The following is a 17859-nucleotide window of genomic DNA, read 5'->3' as shown; positions in this document are numbered from 1 at the left end:
GTGGGCGGGGGGTCGGGCGCACGTGGTGGGGGTGAGGGAGGGGTGTGGTGTGGCCTAGGGGAACTCTTGGGGTACTTACCCTGGCTGCCCTCGTGAGGTCGTGGAGCTTCTTGCGGCGCTGCTCTCCCGAGTGTGGGGTGTGCCCCACAGCGCTAACGGCGATGCCCACATCACACCAGCTGCACCTGACTGTGCTGGCCGGGTGCCGGTGGCCATGTCTTGTGCACAGGATCACTCTCCGCTCCTCCACTGTATCCAGCAGTGTCTCCAGGTCATTGTCTCGGAACTTGGGAGCGGCAAAGCGGGACGCAGCCATCTCTCTGTGTCTGGGCCTGTGCGCAGATCGCGCACATAAAGTGGTGCCGCGTCAAACGGGCGTCGCGCGATGACGGCACCGCTCTGGCACCACGCCCACACATTTCTTGCGGCCCCGCTGCTGGCCCCTTTCCGGGGCCTGAATCGATGCTGTCGGCGGCCCGTTAGCGCTGTCGTGAAACGTGACGGCGTTCACGATGGCGCGGACACTCTGACTCGCCACCAGAGAATCCCGCTCCTGGTATTAAAATGGCAAGCAACGGGAAGGTGAGCATCCGGAATGTGCACAGAACAGCATCTCATCTTCTTGCCCATCGGGGCAGGGGGGCGGGGAGGACCTCAGGTAACGTCCTGAGGCCATCCCGCCAGTGTGCCATATTTTGGAGGGGGCGGAGCATTGCAAAAGCAGCGCCGCCTCCGATTTCGGCCGATCGCTAAACACGGTTTCGGCGTCGGGGTGCGGAGAAACCAGCCCCCTGTGTCCTTATTAAATTTATGCCTTAACTTGTCATCTGTTTATTATGATACATCTTAAATACTCCAATAATAAACTAATAGTTGCTGTAAGTACTCTCGCATGGCACGTTAACTTGCCTTTCCCCTTCACAAATGCCAAAAGATCGAGGAATTTCTTCGCATTTTGCTTGTTTTTATTTTAGATTTCCAGCATAGGTGCACCTTACTTTAATAAAATTGTTTCACCGGAGATTGCTGTGATGCACGGGATCTCAGCTCACTTGCCGCCTTGGCGTTATTTCCAGCGTAAACGGCACCCACTTCAACGCAACACGTGTTGCATGCAGATGAATGAATTTGGTGAAATTGATAAAACGGAACTCTTAATTTTATTAACAGCCGCAGGTCGGGCATTGCAACTGCAAACTGAGCTCAAACCATCAACTCAAACTAACGGGGATTCCTTCAAGACAAACACCGGTAAACGAACACAGCGAAGCTCAATTTCCCGCATTGTCCAAGATGTTCCAATAAATTATTTCCTTCAATATCCACCGCCCACGTCTCTCATTCTCTCTTGCAGAAGGTTTCTGTTTTGAGCCCGTGTCGAATTGGTCTATATATTTTTTTTCTTTACATTTGCTGTTGGGATAAAATCTGATGCTGGGACCATTGGGTCAAAGGTATTTTTTTTGGCGGGGGGTGGGTGGGGGAAGAGGTTACGTGGATTTGGGAAACGTGGTTTTGCTGCAGATAGTGCCAGGAAGCGAATGGTGGCAGCGGCGGACTAAATGGTTGGGCTGGCCCTCGTACCGGGAGCCCAGTATTGGCAAGAAGCAAGGTGTCCAAATAAAATTGAAATTCCGGCTGCTGTTGCTGTACGCCGAGGTGTATTTCAGAAAGATGGGGATTTTCCGGGGGTCCGACTCAGCCGGGCTGGTGCGGGAGGGGTCAACGTAATAGGAAGCTTCGATCCTGATGATCTTCTCGTCGATAATTGTAGCCATCAGGGTGTTTACATCCAGACGGGGAGAGAGGGGCAGGTCGTTTGAGAATCCGCAATAATTGTATCTGCTGAGTCCCGAATCTTCCTTCACCTTCTGCATTTGCTCCCCCGACACGTTCAGTTTGCGGCCAGTGATGAATACCTTCACCTTCTGCGGATCGGTACCGGCCAGGTTTAAGGATAATGAAAAGTCGGCGCCATCCTCACTGTCGCTGGTGTCGCTCATATCTGGCCCAGTGTGAAGTGCGCGGTCTTTGAGCTTTCATTCTGGTCCATCATTCAGTCGCAGGACATCAAACTGGCGCATCTCTTACGCCACCGATTTGTAATCATGAGATCACACAGGCTTAGGTATTTCTGGGGTGAAATTTGAAGCAAATTAAACGTTTCACCGACAGGAGTGGAGGAAGCAAGGCTGCAGTGCACAGTGTGCACACCCATTTACACCTGGGAAGCCCGTGAGTCCACCCACATGGAGCCGTGGTTGTCCCGTGGACAGCCTTGTTCGCTTCTCTCTCTTTATTCGTTCATAGGATGTGGCCACTTCAGGCACGACGAGCATTTATTGCCCTTGAGAATGTGGGGTGAGGCTTTCGCTTGAACCCGCTGTGTGGTGAGTGCCGTTCGGTAGAAAGCTACGGGATTTCGACTTAACGAAGATGAAGGAATATATTTTCCAGGATGGTGTGTGACTGAAAGGCAAACTTGCAAATGGCGATGTTTCTGTGTCCTTGCTGCATTTATCCTACAAGGCGGATAGTTTAGCTCGATTGGCTCGACGGCTGATGCCGAGCCAGGCTAGCAGAGGGTTCAATCCCCCAACGGGTTGAGGTTATTCATGAAGCCTTCCCAACCCTGCCTCTGACCTGAAGGTGTGGTGGTCACCACCAACCAGTCAGCCCTCCTGGTGATGATCTGGGATTATGGGGCGGGATTCTCTCAGCCCACGATGGGTGCGAATCACGCGACACCGCCCTGACGCCGGTCTGCCGATTCTCTGGTGAGCGGAAAATCGTGGTCGGTACGGCACCGGTCGGGTGCCGCTCTACGTGTCTCGACCCCAGGGGATTCTCCACCCGAGATGGACCGAGTGGGTGGCATTCACATCTGGTCTTGCCCGGCGGGACCTCGGCATCCATCCTGTCTGGGGTGGCCTGGTGGGGATTTGGGTTGGTCGGGGTCTGACCCTGGGGGGGGGGGGGAGGCCTCCACCGTGGCCTGGCCCGCAATCGGGGCCTACCGATCGGCGGGCCGGCCTCTCGTGGTGGGGGCCAATTTTGCTCCGCGCAGGTCCCTGTAGCCCTACGCCATGTTGCTTCGGGGCCGACGCGTAGAAGGGAGCTACCGCGCATGAGTGCATTCGCTCCGGTCGCAGTGCACATGCGCAGACCCGCAGCGCCCATTTGACGCCGTTATCGGCAGCTGGAGTGGCGTGGGTCGCTCCAGTGCTGTGCTGGCCTCCGGTAGGGCAGAGGATTGCTCACATAGCGGTCTGATGGCGCCGTCGTTAAATCCTCCAGTTTTTACGACGGCGTCAACACTCTGCCTTTAGATGGGAGAATCCCACCCTTGGTGACTTTACCTTTAGTTGGTAAATTCCGGTGACAATCTGTGGGAAGATAGAATCCCACCGCCAACGAATGACACATGGCCAAGAAACACACAGCTGCCAATGGAATCCAAACTAATTAATAAGCAGGTTATTGATGAGTAAGTGTCACTTGCTCGCACTTTTGATGACACATTCCATCACTTCGCTGATGACAGAGAGTAGACCGATAATTAGATTTTTTTTTTAGAATAGGCAGTTTTCCATGTCATCAGGACATGGTGGTGTTTTAACTGCACTGGAAGAACTTAGTAGAGCCATGTCTAGTTTTGGAGCATAAATCTTCAACATGAGTGCCAAGATGTTGTCAGGGCCGATAGTCTTTTCTGTAACTAGTGCACTCAGCCATGGTATTATGTGGAATTAATTGAATTGGCTGAAGACTGGCTTCTGTGATGGTTCGGACGCTAGTCGGGAGACAAAAGCACCTCTGGTTGAATATGGTTGAAAATGTTTCCGCCTTTCTTTTGCACTGAGGATGGGGATGTTCTTGGGATTCCATCTTGTATTGGATTTTAATTCTCCATTACCAGTCATGACTAGACAGGGCAGAATTGGCAAGTTTTGATGTGATCCAATACTTTGTCTATCCATTGCTGCTTCTGCTGTTTAGTGTGTAGGTAATTCTGTGTTGTAATTTTACTAGGCTGACACATACATTTCAGATACACTTGGTTCTGCTCATGTCATGATCTTCTACAATCCTCATTTAACCAGTATTGGCTCTCTGGCTTGAGGGTAATGATAGAATCAGGGATGACACTGGGCCCTAAATTCACAGATTGTGAAGGAATACCATTCTGCTGCTGCTCATGGTTGTAAGATTTTTTTCCGAGGGAGTGGCCATCGCTGGCTGGGGCAGCATTTGTTGTCCATCCCTAACTGCTCTTACGAAGGTTGTATACCCACAGCGCTTTTAAGGTTTGAGTTCCAGGATTTTGACCCGATGACATGAAGGAATGGCGATATAGTTCCAAGTCAGGATGGTGTATGGCTTGGAGGGAAACTTGCAGATGGTGGTGTTCCCATATTTCTACTGCCCTGGTCCTTCTAGCGAATAGAGTTTGAACATTTGTAAAAGGAGTCTTGGTGAGTTGCTGTGGTGCATTTTGTAGATGGTGCCCACTGCTACTACAGTGTGTCGATGATGGGGGGAATGAATATTTAATGTAGTGGATGGGGTGCAAATCAAGTGGCTGCTTTATCCTGGATGGTGTTGAACTTTTTGACTGTTATTGGAGCTGCAGTCATCCAGGCAAGTGGAGAGTATTCTATCACACTCCTGACCTGTGCCTTGCGGATGTTGAACAGGAGGGAGTCAGGAGGTGAGTTACTTGCTGCAAAATTCCCAGCCTTTGACCTGCTTTTGTAGCCACAATATTTATATGGCTGGTTCAGAACAGTTCCTGGTCATTGCTAACCTCCAGCATGTTGATAGTGGGATGGTTAGTGATAGTAATGCCGTTGAATGTCAAGGCAGAGATGATTAGATTCTTCCTTGTTGGGGATGGTCATTGCCTGGTACTGGTGTCTGCAAATATTGCTTGCCATTTATCTGCCCAAGCCTGGATGTTGTCCAGGTCTTGTTTGATTAGGACACAGACTACTGCAATATCTGAGGAGTTACACATCATTCTGAACATCGTGAAATCATTAGTGAGCTTCCTCATTCTGACCTTGTGATGGAAGGAATGTCATTGTTGAAGCAGCTAAAGATGGGTGGGCCTAGGAAAGTGCTCTGAAGAATTGATCTCCTGGGACTGAGATGATTAACATCATACAACCACAATCATATTCATTTAGTCTAGGTATGACTCCGACCAATGGAGAATCTTCCCCTTTACTTCAGTTTTTCTTGGACTCATTAATGCCACACTCGCTCAAATTTTTTTATTCGTTCATGGGATGTGGGCATGACTGGCTGGGCCAGCATTTATTGTCCATCCCTGAAGTAATTTAAGAGTCAACCACATTGCGGTGGGTCTGGAGTCACATGTAGGCCTGACCAGGTTAGGATGACAGATCTCCTTCTCTAAAGGACATTAGTGAACCAGATGGGTTTTTACGACAATTCGCAATGGTTTCATGGTCATCATAGACTTCTAATTCCAGACGTTTTTATTGAATCCAAATTCCACCATCTGTCCTGGTGGGATTCAAACAAGGGTACCCAGTGCATTACCCTGGGTCTCTGGATTATTAGTTCAGTGAAAATACCACTATGTCAGTGCCTCCTTCAAATGTGGCCTTAATGTCAAGACAGACACTGTCACCTAATCTCTTTAGTTCAGCTCTATTTTCCATGTTTGGACCAAGGCTGTAATGAGGTCAGGAAACCCGTGGCCCTGGAAGAACTCAAACTGACTATCAGTGAGCAAGTTATTGCTGTGTAAGTGCCGCTTGATAGGGCTAGGGCCAACACGTTCCATAGTTTTGCTGATAGTTGAGAGTGGTCTGATGGGGCAGTAATTGGCTGGGTTGGATTTATCCTGCTTTCTGTTCGAGGAATTTAGACATTGACATAAAATTGCTAGTGTTCTGGCTGTACTGGAACAGCTTGGCTAGCAACGTGGCTAGTTCCAGAGCACAAGTCTTCAGTAATACTGCCAGAATGCTATCAGAGCAGTGGCCTATGCAGAATCCAGTGCCTTCAGCTGCTTCTTGATATTAAGTGGAGTGAATTGAAATGGCTGAAGACTGGCATTGAAAAGTTGGTGAATTCTGGAGAAGATAAAGTGGATCATTCACTCAGCACTTCTGGCTGATGCTGGTTGCAAATACTTCAGCCTTGTCTATATGGTGTGGAGATGCCGGCGTTGGACTGGGGTGAGCACAGTAAGAAGTCCTACAACACCAGGTTAAAGTCCAACAGGTTTGTTTTGAATCACTACCTTTTGGAGCACTGCTCTTTCCTCAGGTGAAAGAAGAGATGGGTTCCAGAAACATATACAGAGACAAAGTCAAAGATGCAAGACGATACTTTGAATGTGAGTGTTTGCCGGTAATTAAGTCTTTACAGATCCAGATGGAGCAACTGAACTGAGGGATAATCACAGGTCAAAGAGATGTGAATTGTCTCAAGCCAGGACAGTTGGTAGGATTTTGCAAGCCCAGGCCAGATGGTGGTGGGGGGGGGGGGGGGGGGGGGGCGGTGAATGGAATGAGACATGAATCCAAGGTCCCAGTTGAGGCCGTACTCATGCATGCCAAACTTGGCTATAAGTTTCTGCTCGGCGATTCTGCGTTGTCGCGTGTCCTTAAGGCCGCCTTGGAGAATGCTTACCCGAAGATCAGAGGCTGAATGCCCTTGACTGCTGAAGTGCTCCCCGACTGGAAGGGATCATTCCTGCCTTGGGATTGTTGCGCGATGTCCATTCATCCATTGTCGCAGCGTCTGCATGGTCTCGTCAATGTACCACGCTTCGGGGTATCCTTTCCTGCAGCGTATGAAGTCGACATCTTTGGCCGAGTCACATGAGTATGTACCATGTACCTGGTGGGTGGTGTTCTCATGTGTAATGGTGGTACCCATGTTGATGATCTGGCACGTCTTGCAGAGATTGCCATGGCAGGGTTGTGTGGTGTCGTGGTCACTGTTCTGAAGGCTGGGTAGTTTGCTGCAAACAATGGTTTGTTTGAAGTTGTGCAGTTGTTTGAAAGCAAGTAGTGGGGGGGTGGGGGGATGACCTTGGCAAGATGTTCGTCTTCATCGAGGATGTGTTGAAGGCTGCGAAGTAGATGTTGTAGTTTGTCCTCTCCGGGGAAGTACTGGACGACGAAGGGTACTCTGTCGGTTGTGTCCCATGTTTGTCTTCTGAGGAGGTCAGTGCGTTTTTTTGCTGTGGCGCGTTGGAACTGTCGATCGATGTGTCGCGTGCCATATTCCATTCGTACGAGGGCTGGGTCCGCGAGCGGCTGGCGCTATGTGGCACGGCGCAGCCGCTGCAGGCTGCCGCCTTGCGCATGTGCGGTCACGGATCTGGCAATTTTCCGTACCGTATCGGCAGCTAGAGCGGGTGCTCTATGCTGCCGGCATGCTAGCCCCCAGCTACACGGAGGATTGATGGTCATTTTGCACCGAATGTTTCGGGCATAAAATGTCACCGTTCCCAGGCTGGCATGAGGACATAGCCTCACAATCGGAGAATCCAGCCCACGCTACCTCTCCAAGATATTAATTGAGGCAATAGAGAAGTGGGAGAAACATACATGCATTAGGGTTCAGCAGATCAAAAGACCCTAGGGGAAGAGAATAATTGGAGCCCTTCGGACATTTGGTGAAGGAAAGGGTAAATAAAGGGGAGTCGATTTTAGAGGAACAGTTAGGTTAGGAGACAGTGAAAAGAGAATGTTGTTATTTAGTAGATATATATAAATGTCTAGCTTGGAGAACAAATTAAGATGGTTAAAAAAGAAGAGAAGGGAAAGGGAAGGGAATGGTGCATGTTACTCGGGTCATATATGCGGTTGGATTATCCGTTCCTGAGACTAAGTGTTGATGCCGGGGCAGGATTCATGGACATCCACGACAGCAAAACGGGCACTGCACCTGGACCTATTCCACTACTGTTAAGGGATTAGCACCGACAATCGATTCCAATGAGAAAAGGTGTAGGATTCGCCGATTGCACGATTGACACTGAGGAAGCTGACAAGCTGCAGCAGCATGTACACACTGCACACACACACACCATCCCAGCCAACAACATGGCAGCGAGATGAGCACAGCACCATACTTCACTGATGCCGAGCTGGAGACCCTCCTGGACGTGGTGCAGGAGAGACAGGCCACCCTGTATCCCGGCCCGAGAAGGAGGCTGCCAGTCGCCGCCATTCCCCGTGCCTGGTCAGTGCCACCAGCAAAACCATTCGAACCGGTTTGTAGTGCAGAAGAAACTGCATGACCCCCCTCAGGGAAGCCAGGATGAATAGGCAGCACCATGCCCCTTGTACTAACCCCCGTCCAACACCCCCGTAACCTGAAACACCCACCCCCACCCGGAGGGCGTCCAAACCCCTATCCTGCACCACATGCTGACACCCATACTGGCCACCATGGCCAGTTGCCCTGGCCACTGAGGCCACCAGCAACTTACCCCCTTGGCTGCATGTGTCGGACTGCCTAACACTCGTTTTCTGTTTCCACACCTCCCAGGAGAACGCCGCCCATAACCACCGGGAGCGGGAGAAAACTGGAGGGTGACCAGCGGACCTGTGGCCCTTCACCATGGCTGAGCAGAGGGCCCTGGACATGATCAGTGGTCCAGAGGAAAGGGAAGTCGCAGGGGTGGAGATCAGCTGCGGGCGGGAAAGTGCGACCCCACTTTGTTGCTGTTCCCCATGCCACATATGTCACTACCCCCACTGGCACACGGTCTAATCATGCGCCTTATCTACTGGCTTGCAGGAGTTGCTGGTGATGGCACGGGTGCATCTAGTTTCCCCAGTCCCCAGCCAGTGCCACAGCCTGAGCACCCACCATGTGCCGAGCAGTGACAAGAACAGCAGCACAGACAAAAGCCCTCGGTGTGAGACCAAAGACACCCTGGAGCTCAAGTCTGGGGATGACACAGATTTTGCATCACAGCTGTCTCTACACCCTTCACCATTCCAAAGACACTCACCTCGGTTGGGCACTTCAGTGAAGAGGCTCCTGGGACACTATCTGAATGCACCACACAGCTGCTCTGGTACATCAGGTGGAGGTAGGAACACCTGAGGGGGCAGACGGTCGAAGTGCGAAGTGGAGGCATTGGGGGTGAGGGTTTTGGCTATGGATCAGCATGTCCAATGCCTGGGGCATTCTGTGCAGGTGCTGACCGATGCCCAGGACATGGCTACCGTCTCACGGGCCACTTGGACATTGCAGTGGCGCTCCTTGGTGTGGCCCAGTCACAGCAGGCCATGCTGGGAATGTCGGCGGCATCGACATGGCACAGACACAAACTGAGGTGGCCCAGTCCCAGAGGGAGATGGTGCAGTCACTGGCTGATATGTCACAGACCCAGAAGGAGATGGTCCGCTCCCTGTGCTCCATGGCCATGAGTATGCAGACCCTGGTCGAAACCAGAGTGAACCACCAGAACTGGCAGCGCCAGGTGGTGGGGCAGCCTCAGGGCACAACTCCGCTCACATCCTGATTTCATGGATAGCCGGGGGCCATTGGCACCCTGAGGGAGGAGGAGGTTTGTGGGGGCATCTTTTTAGAGGGCCCCCACAAACGGTCCGTGTACCTGAACGACATCTTCAGGATGCCAAAGCACCGCTCGATTACACCCCTTGTTGCTGCATAGGTGCTGTTTTAGCGGGTCTCCGCGTCGGTCTGTGACCACCGGATAGGCGTCATCAACCATGACCGCAGGGGATAATCCCTGTCACCCAGGAGCAAATCCCCCAGCCGGCTCCACTGGCTGGGTATCCTGGTGGGGTCGGTCCACATTGAAATGGATATATTGTGCCGACCGGGCATATAGTGCCTCCATGACAGCACGGGTGCAGCTGTGCACCGAGCTCTGTGAGAGATGCCAGACAGTTCCCCACCCGGCGCCTGGAAGAAGCTCGGAGTGTAAAAGATCTGGTGACCATCATTCCCGCCGGCCCAGACAGGTACCCCCACGCCAGCCAGCCTGGCCAGTGTCCGGCCCGGCAGCCCACGGTCGCGCCTCTCCGTGTCCACCTCCTCTCTCTCCCTCATCAGCCACGATGTTGGTTCCACAATTTATGAAAGTACAGTCAACTTTGCTGTTAGGAATACGGCCCATTGGAGGTGGAGATTCACGGTGGCCTTGGAAAATATCGGGCCTGCTAATGATATGCAAATGGTGTTTACTATATATGCGTTCTGTGATGCATTGATGCCGCTGTTGAGGCAATGGAGACTTGCGATTTGCCGTGAAATTGGCACCCACCCCGATATTGGCATCGGAACCGATTCTTAGTCCAATCGCATATCCCCGTTGCGGCATCAGCCGATGGAGAATCCCGTCCATGATGTGTGGAACTGCAAAATACTGCCTAGATGTTGTAATGTGTTGATTCCTGCTGTGTGACAATAAAACATTAATTGCAATCAATGTCAGGTCTGAATTCATTGCACATAGTTAACATGGTTCATATGCCTGTATTAATACGAGCTTTTAATTCCAGTTTTTAAAAGTGTAATTAACTGAATTTAAATTCCACCAGTTGCCATAGTGGGAGTTAAACTCATGTCGACAGATCAGTAGTCAAGGTTGCTCGATGACTATTTAAAAAAATAAATTTAGAGTACCCAATTATTTTTTTCCAATTAAGGGGCAATTTAGCGTAGCCAATCCACCTAACCTGCTCATCTTTGGGTTGTGGGGCTGAAACCCATGCAGATAAGGGGAGCATGTGCAAACACCACACAGAGAGTGACTCGGGGCCAGGATCAAACCCGGGTCCTCGGCGCCGTAGGCAGCAGCGCTAACCACTATGGGCTTCTGGATTACGAGTCGAGTAACATAACCACTGTGCTTGAATAGTGGAGAAAAAAAGTTGATTTGAAAATAAATGTAAGATTCCCAGAGTTTCTTCTTTGGTAAAATCCTAAATGGCCGTTGGAAAGATATTCTCATTCAGCTTTGAATGAAGTCAGGCAACCATATTTGACCAAGAAAGCGATATGGAGGTATCCATATTAAGAATACACAGTACTAAGAATGTCAGTCAGTTACAATAACTTCCCTTCACATAGCACTGAAGTAATTGAATTATTTACTATTAATGTCCAGCAGGGAATTTGGAATCCTATATGCTTAGTGCCTATATTTGTATGCAAAACCATTACTAATATCCAGTTTTTATGGCATGACATACAAATTAAATTTCATCTTTATCTTTTGAATGTTATTTTAGGGCAAGCAGCTCGTAATCTGAGAGAAATATGACAAGTGACTGCCTATTATATGGAAAATGTTCTTTGAATTGTGGCGAGAGAGAGGCAACAGAGGGCTTTGGAGGAAGGAAAGGTGACGAGCTGCTCCTTTAGGATCCTTATGAATTTCTGGATCTCTCCTTTCTCCTCCTACTCTACTTTGCAGAAGCTGTTCGTCAATTAAATGGCAAAACTCTCAGCTCACTTTTGCTGAACATGATGTGTACTGTGCTCCTTGGTAACCAATTGCAAATGCACTACTTTGTCTAGATTGGGCTGAGAATGTAGAACCAAGTTGTAGTGCATTGCCTACCAGCCCTCCAATTCATACACCTCTGCTCGGTCTCATTCTTTCAAATACCTGCCCAGAGAAATTCACCCCAGGGGAATTAGTGTGACACAAAGAATACACTGGAAGAAACAGGGAGCAGGAGCAAGTAGGCTCTATTGGAATTGGGATGTGAAGAGGAAGGCATTGCTGATGCAGATATATGGGAGACATTGCCACTCAGCTGGACAACTTGGGGTCCCTCTGGGATAGCAGCTTCCGAGAATCCTAGATCTTTAATGCTGAAGAGGAATCATCACACCACCTACCATTACCTCCCACTCAGGGAACACTTAATCATAGAATCATAGAATTTACAGTGCAGAAGGAGGCCATTCAGCCCATCGAGTCTGCACCGGCCCTTGGAAGGAGCATCCCACTTAAGCCCACACCTCCACCCTATCCCCGTAACCCAGTAACTCCACCTAACCTTTTTGGACACTAAGGGCAATTTTATCATGACCAATCCACCTAACCTGCACATTTTTGGACTGTGGAGGAAACCGGAGCACCCGGAGGAAACCCACGCAGACATGGGGAGAACGTGCAGACAGTGATCCAAGCCCAGGAATTGAACCTGGGACCCTGGCGCTGTGAAGCAACTGTGAAACACTGTGCTACCGTGCTGCCCTTAATAGAGGGAACTGGGTTAGGTGGGGAGGCGGGGGTGGGTGAGGGGAGGGTGGAGGGTTGCCGATCAGGGGAAATCAAAAATTTGAGCCAGGTTGATGCGAGGTTCCGGGATGGGAGGAGAGGGGGATCAGGGAGATGAAGGATTTGTTTCTGCGAGGTCGGTTTCTGAGCTTGGAGGAGCTGAATGAGAAGTTTGGGCTGGCACAGGTGGAGAGTTTCCAGTACATGCAGGTGTGTTCCTGACCTTCCAGATAGCGCCTGTCCCCTCGTTGCTGGAGGAGGTGCTCTCGGGAGGGGGTGGGGGTGGGGATGGGGGGGTGGGGAGGGGGTTGTGAGGGGGTTCAACTTGGTGAATTATAGGAAGATTTTGAAGGATGGTAAGTTGTCCATGGAGGGGGTTAAGGCTAAGTGGGAAGCGAAGCTTGAGGCTGCCTTGGAGGAGGGAGGGTGAATTCCTCGACTTTGTATGCAAGGCAGGGGCTAATACAGCTGAAGGTGGTGTACAGGGCGGACCTGACAATGTCAAGGATGAGCCGGCTGTTTGAGGGGGTAGAGGACATCTGTCATTGGTGTGGGAGGGATCCTGCTAATCATGTGCATATGTTTTGGTACAGCCCGAAGCTGGGAAGATTTTGGAGGGCAGCTTTCAGTACCATTTTGGGGGTTTTGCCCATAGTAGTGGAGCCCGGTCCACTGGAAGCCATATTCGAAGTGTTGGAGAGGCTGGAGTTGCAGACGGGTGCAGGGCTGATGTCTTAGCCTTCGCCTCGCTGATTGTTTGCAGTTGGGTCTTGGGGTGGAGGTCAGCTTCTCCTCCCTGTGCCATGGCATGGGGGGGGGGGGGGGGGACCTGCTGGAGTTCTTAGCCCTGGAGAAGGTGAAACTTGCTCTATTGGGCGGGGGGGGGGGGGGGGGGGGCGGTGAGTGGCGGCTTCCACAAAAAGTGGGGTTTGTTTCTTCTGCATTTTGGAGAGTTGGTTACCGTTGACTGCTGGGGGGGGGGGGGGGGGGGCGAGAGGGGGATGGAGGGAATGGGTGGCAGTGGAGGTCTAACGTATTGGGTGAGTTTGTTATTTTAAAATGTAAAAAATTGAAAATTTGGAATAAAAGTACCTTTAAAAGAATAATAATTTCTGAGCAATTGATAAGATGAAACTTCAGCAGGTTCAGTCTGATGATACAGCAATCCTCCATGATTTATCTTCTACAACAAGTAAGAACCAATGCCACATGATTGAAAATATATTGATGAATACATCACAAACACTTTGATTACAATTTACTGTCTACTATTTATGGATCTCTTTGTAGGATCTTCACGTTTTGAACCCCAAGTTGATGTTAAATAAATAATGCTTAAGTTTACTCTTGACAATTGATTCATTTATTTCACACCAAGTGGTCGATCAAGTTTAAGGTCATAATGACGGACATGGATAGTGAGCAAGAAAACAATACCCGCAAAGATTGATAGATCTTTGACTTACAACCGGGATACTTTTCTGTGACCAGCTCCTCACTGCTTAGCTGAGACAGCAATAACCCCACAAAAGTCACTTCCTAACATCCCGGCATTCCCACTGATATAACAATCCTCCAAGTCATCACAGATTTCAACAAGCTACATGATGTCAGCAAATAAACACAGCTCACTGCAACTAAGTGGGAGGATGAACTTTATTGCTTGGGATTAGGCAATAGATGGCACAGCTCAAAAGTGGCGCCAAATGAACCGTTCTGATTTAACAAAAGGAAACAAAGACCGTACAATGCATTAAATTGTTTCCTTTTGCACCGAACGCAACGGTAGCTGACGCTTCCAGGTGGAAATGAATGCAAAATTGTTCTGTGGTAGCGCATCGAGAGCCAAATTACTTCAGTCTGCTTTCATCCCGTCTTGGACAAGTTTCACTTTATAGGGCGGAATTTTTCCTGGCTTCCCACCTCCGTTGCAGGAACTAGCCTTGCCTGTCACTCACGCTCTGATTTGGGAAAGTTGATGTTACTTGGGGAATAACTGCACAGGCTCCCGGGCAGGGGGTGATGGCAGACGCTGACGAGAGCACTCTTTGAGTCACAGCGGGTTCCAGGTATGGGGAAAAGGCACGGCGTCCAGAAACTGCGTTCTTTGTTCTTGTTGTCCTCTGTCAGGGGATTGGAGGCGGTGGTATACTTGTAAACAATTGGAAGCATTCTGGGGTGGAAGAAATCGTCATCCTTATCCTGCACCTCCACCAATATCCCTATACTGTAGTGGTAAGCCTCGATGGTGATGATGACATCGTCGGTAACAGTAGCGGCAAGAGTGTTCAAATCCAGGTTTGGAGGGAGCCGAAGTTCGTTAGAAAACCCGCAGTAGTTGTACCTGCTGATACCCAGCTCTCCCTGCTTAAACTTCCGCACATGTTGACCGCTGATCTCCAATTTCCTACCGGTTATGGTCACTTTCACACTCCGTGGGTCAATGCCTGCCACGTTTAAGCACAGCGAGAACTTCTCATTTTTCTTAGAGCCCTGAGCCGAAGCAGATTCCTGTCCCTGGCCACGTTCTAGATTTTTCGATGATGCCATAACTATAGTTCCTAACTTTTTGAAAAGGGTGGGTACATCAGGACAAGGGCTGAGTGCATTTCCTGACGGTACAAATTTGGGTAAGCGTGAGATCACACTGTTTGTTTTAGACCTCTATGATGAAAATGACGAACATAATACATTTAAATCAGTAAGTCAACTTCATTGATCGAGATATATAGGATAAGGTGGCAAGTATAACATTCAAAAGGTATGCTAAGGGCACAAAGTGTACTGAACCTGCCCTGCAGGGTGGATGGCATCCTGGGAAAGTTTGAGTCATAGTCATATATTAACATGGACTCACTTTATTAATCTATTAATACATTCTGCTATCTCACCTTTATGCCACTATCAGCGTGCGCCTTGACTTAGTCTTTAACATTACCATTAACACTCCCTTTGTTTTGTACCCATGACACATTTGTCAAGATGCCTCTCCTGCTCCCACCTATCATCGACCTTCTATTTTGCTCCACTAGCTTCACCTGCTCTTAAACAATATCTAGCACATTTCTCTTTCTTTAGCTCTGAAGAAGTCATATGGGTCTAGATTATCTGATTCTGAGGTTAAGTGCAGAGGATCTGTGGCATTTTACATGGAAAAAATCGGCACCGCCCCCTCACCGATACTGTGACCAGTGAGGGGCTATAGCAGTCACACCACTTAAAACTCCCGGCCTCCATGAAATAAACGGCCAGAGAATGGCTGAGTCTGTGGTCGCGCATGTGCACAGCGACGATCTGCAGCGGTCATGCCGTAAGACATGGTGTGGCCATGAGCGGACCCGACCTGCCAGATAGTGTCTCCCTGGCCACCCCCTCGCCACCTCCTGTGCATCTCCCACCAGTCCTCCCAGCCCTCGCGGAAGCCCCCCGGCCAGCAGCACGGCTTCCGCCTGACTGTGGCGGCGCTGGGCACAGTTCACAGCTGCCACAGTTAGGTTCCCGCACGGATGAGACCACAAGTAAACCACGCCATCGGGAACTCGGCCCATTGGGGGGTGGAGCATCGGGGGAGGGCCTTCAGGTGATGCACTGAAGCCGTCCCAAAGGCGCCATGATGAAGCTGTTTTGGACGGGGTGGAGCATACGAAACCTGCGTCAAAGAGGCGCCACGCCCGATTTCGGCATCAAAAGGGATTCTCCGCCCGATTGTCGATTACAAAATCGGCATCGGGGAACAGAGAATCCCGCCAATGGACTCTTAACATCTAACTCAGTTTCTCTCCACAGATGCTACCACATCTGCTGAGTTTTTCCAGCTATTTGTTTTAATTTTCGATTTCCAGCTTCCACAGTATTTTGCTTTCATCATGGAATAATTATGACACAGAAGGTGGCCAATCACTCCTTGAGTCCATGCTGGCTCTCCAATCAGCTCCATCATCTGCTGTATCCTTGTAACCCTCTACGTTTATTTCCCCTCATGTGCTTGTTCTATCTCCTATTGAAATAATTTGTCATCTCCACTTCTATCACCGGTATGGCCAGCAATTTCATGGTCTTTACCATTGACTACATAAAAATGTTATTTCTTGCATCCTCCATGTATCTGTTGCCCAAAATGTTATATTTGTGCCCCCTTGTGTCTCCTTGCACCATCAGTGAATGGAAACAGTTTTCCTTTGTCTACTTTATCCATTAGATTGGAGTTAGAGGACTTTAATGAATCAAGTTCAATTTACCTTGGGGCCACAGTGAAACATAAAAGTAAAATAAGGCATGGTGCATACATTTTGTCATACTTTGTTTTTAGGTCCTTTCCCCTCAATGATCCTCAGTTTCCCCTCTCATCTTCCTTCATGCCCTCATTGGTCCATGATACCATCTCCTATGTCATTCATTCTAATCCCAGTAAACTCCTTACCATACAAGTTATCTTCATTCTCTGGTCGTAAATCATTCTTTCTCCCCAGACCTGATCTTCATTCCCTTTAAATCTCCATTAATACATGTTGTTATTATCTATACCACCTTCAATATTCCTTTTTGTACAAAATTATTGACCATGGTTCTTCAAAGTAATTGTGCCATCTCCCTCCCCCCCCCCCCCCCCCCCCCCCCCCACACACACACAATTGAATGCTCGAATTAGATTTCCAATCCTGCCACAGAACCAAAATGGCTTTCAGCAGTGGTACTTCCTCTGTGGTTCTGGAACATTACTCCAGATCATAAATACCAAAATCTTTGGCATTTTTGACCACCCCCTCCTCGTCCAGTGCCTTCTGTTGACCAGCCAGCTTTATTCCACTCTTCCTAATCTGATCATAGCCAGAGCGTCTCCAACAATGTCTTCTTCTTTTCACTTCTGCATCATTATCTCCAGAATCTCCTAAGGGTCTTTATTTGGCCACTTTCCTCATCCACATGCATAATTCAATGTGTCTGCTACTGAAATCCTTATCCATGCCTGTGCTAATTCTAAGCTTGATTACTTCAAAGCTCTCCTGGCCCACCTTCTGTAAAGTTACGCTCATCCAAAACTCTCCAGTTGGCACCCTATCATGTGCCATCAGCCTTGGCTCAATCCTAGCACACTTGCCTTTGAGTCAAAAGGTTGTAGGTTCAAGGTCCACTCCAGAGACCTGACTCCAGACTGACAATGAAGTGGAGCACTGAGAGAAATGCACTTGTAGAAGTGCCACCTCTCAGCATTGAGACCATGAAATTGAGGTCAGGTTGTCTCTGCACGTGAATATAAAAAAAACATGTTCCTCCTTCAGACAGCACCATTGAAACAAATTATATGGTCAAATTGCTGCCACACTTCCTTACAACTCAAATTATCTGACAGTATTTCATTGGCTCTGGAGCATCGTGACACACTGAATTCATAGCAAGCACTATATAAATAAATGTGAACTCATTTTTCTTTCAAGTCTTGCTCACCCATCATCCCTGTCCTTACTGATTTACATTGGCTTCCCATCCCACCTTTTAAAATATCCGTTTGTCGTCTTTTCTGTTCCTGCCTCAAAACCAAATCCAAGTTTAAAGCATTCTCCCACCAAATTCTTCACTCCCTTTCTCTTTGCCTC

At 49.2% G+C, this 17859-nt stretch overlaps 1 long non-coding RNA gene across 1 annotated transcript; it reads left to right on the top strand.

The window, feature by feature from the left end:
• Positions 1-2178: 2178 nt before the first annotated feature.
• LOC140428807 (uncharacterized) lies at positions 2179-11498 on the top strand. The gene is made up of 2 exons (XR_011948893.1): positions 2179-2390; positions 11265-11498. It is a non-coding gene; the product is annotated as an uncharacterized lncRNA (long non-coding RNA).
• The last annotated feature ends 6361 nt before the right edge of the window (positions 11499-17859 follow it).

This window comes from Scyliorhinus torazame, chromosome 8 (assembly GCF_047496885.1).
Source record: "Scyliorhinus torazame isolate Kashiwa2021f chromosome 8, sScyTor2.1, whole genome shotgun sequence".
Classification (NCBI taxonomy): Eukaryota; Metazoa; Chordata; class Chondrichthyes; order Carcharhiniformes; family Scyliorhinidae; genus Scyliorhinus; species Scyliorhinus torazame.
This window is presented reverse-complemented; position numbering and strand designations above follow the sequence as displayed.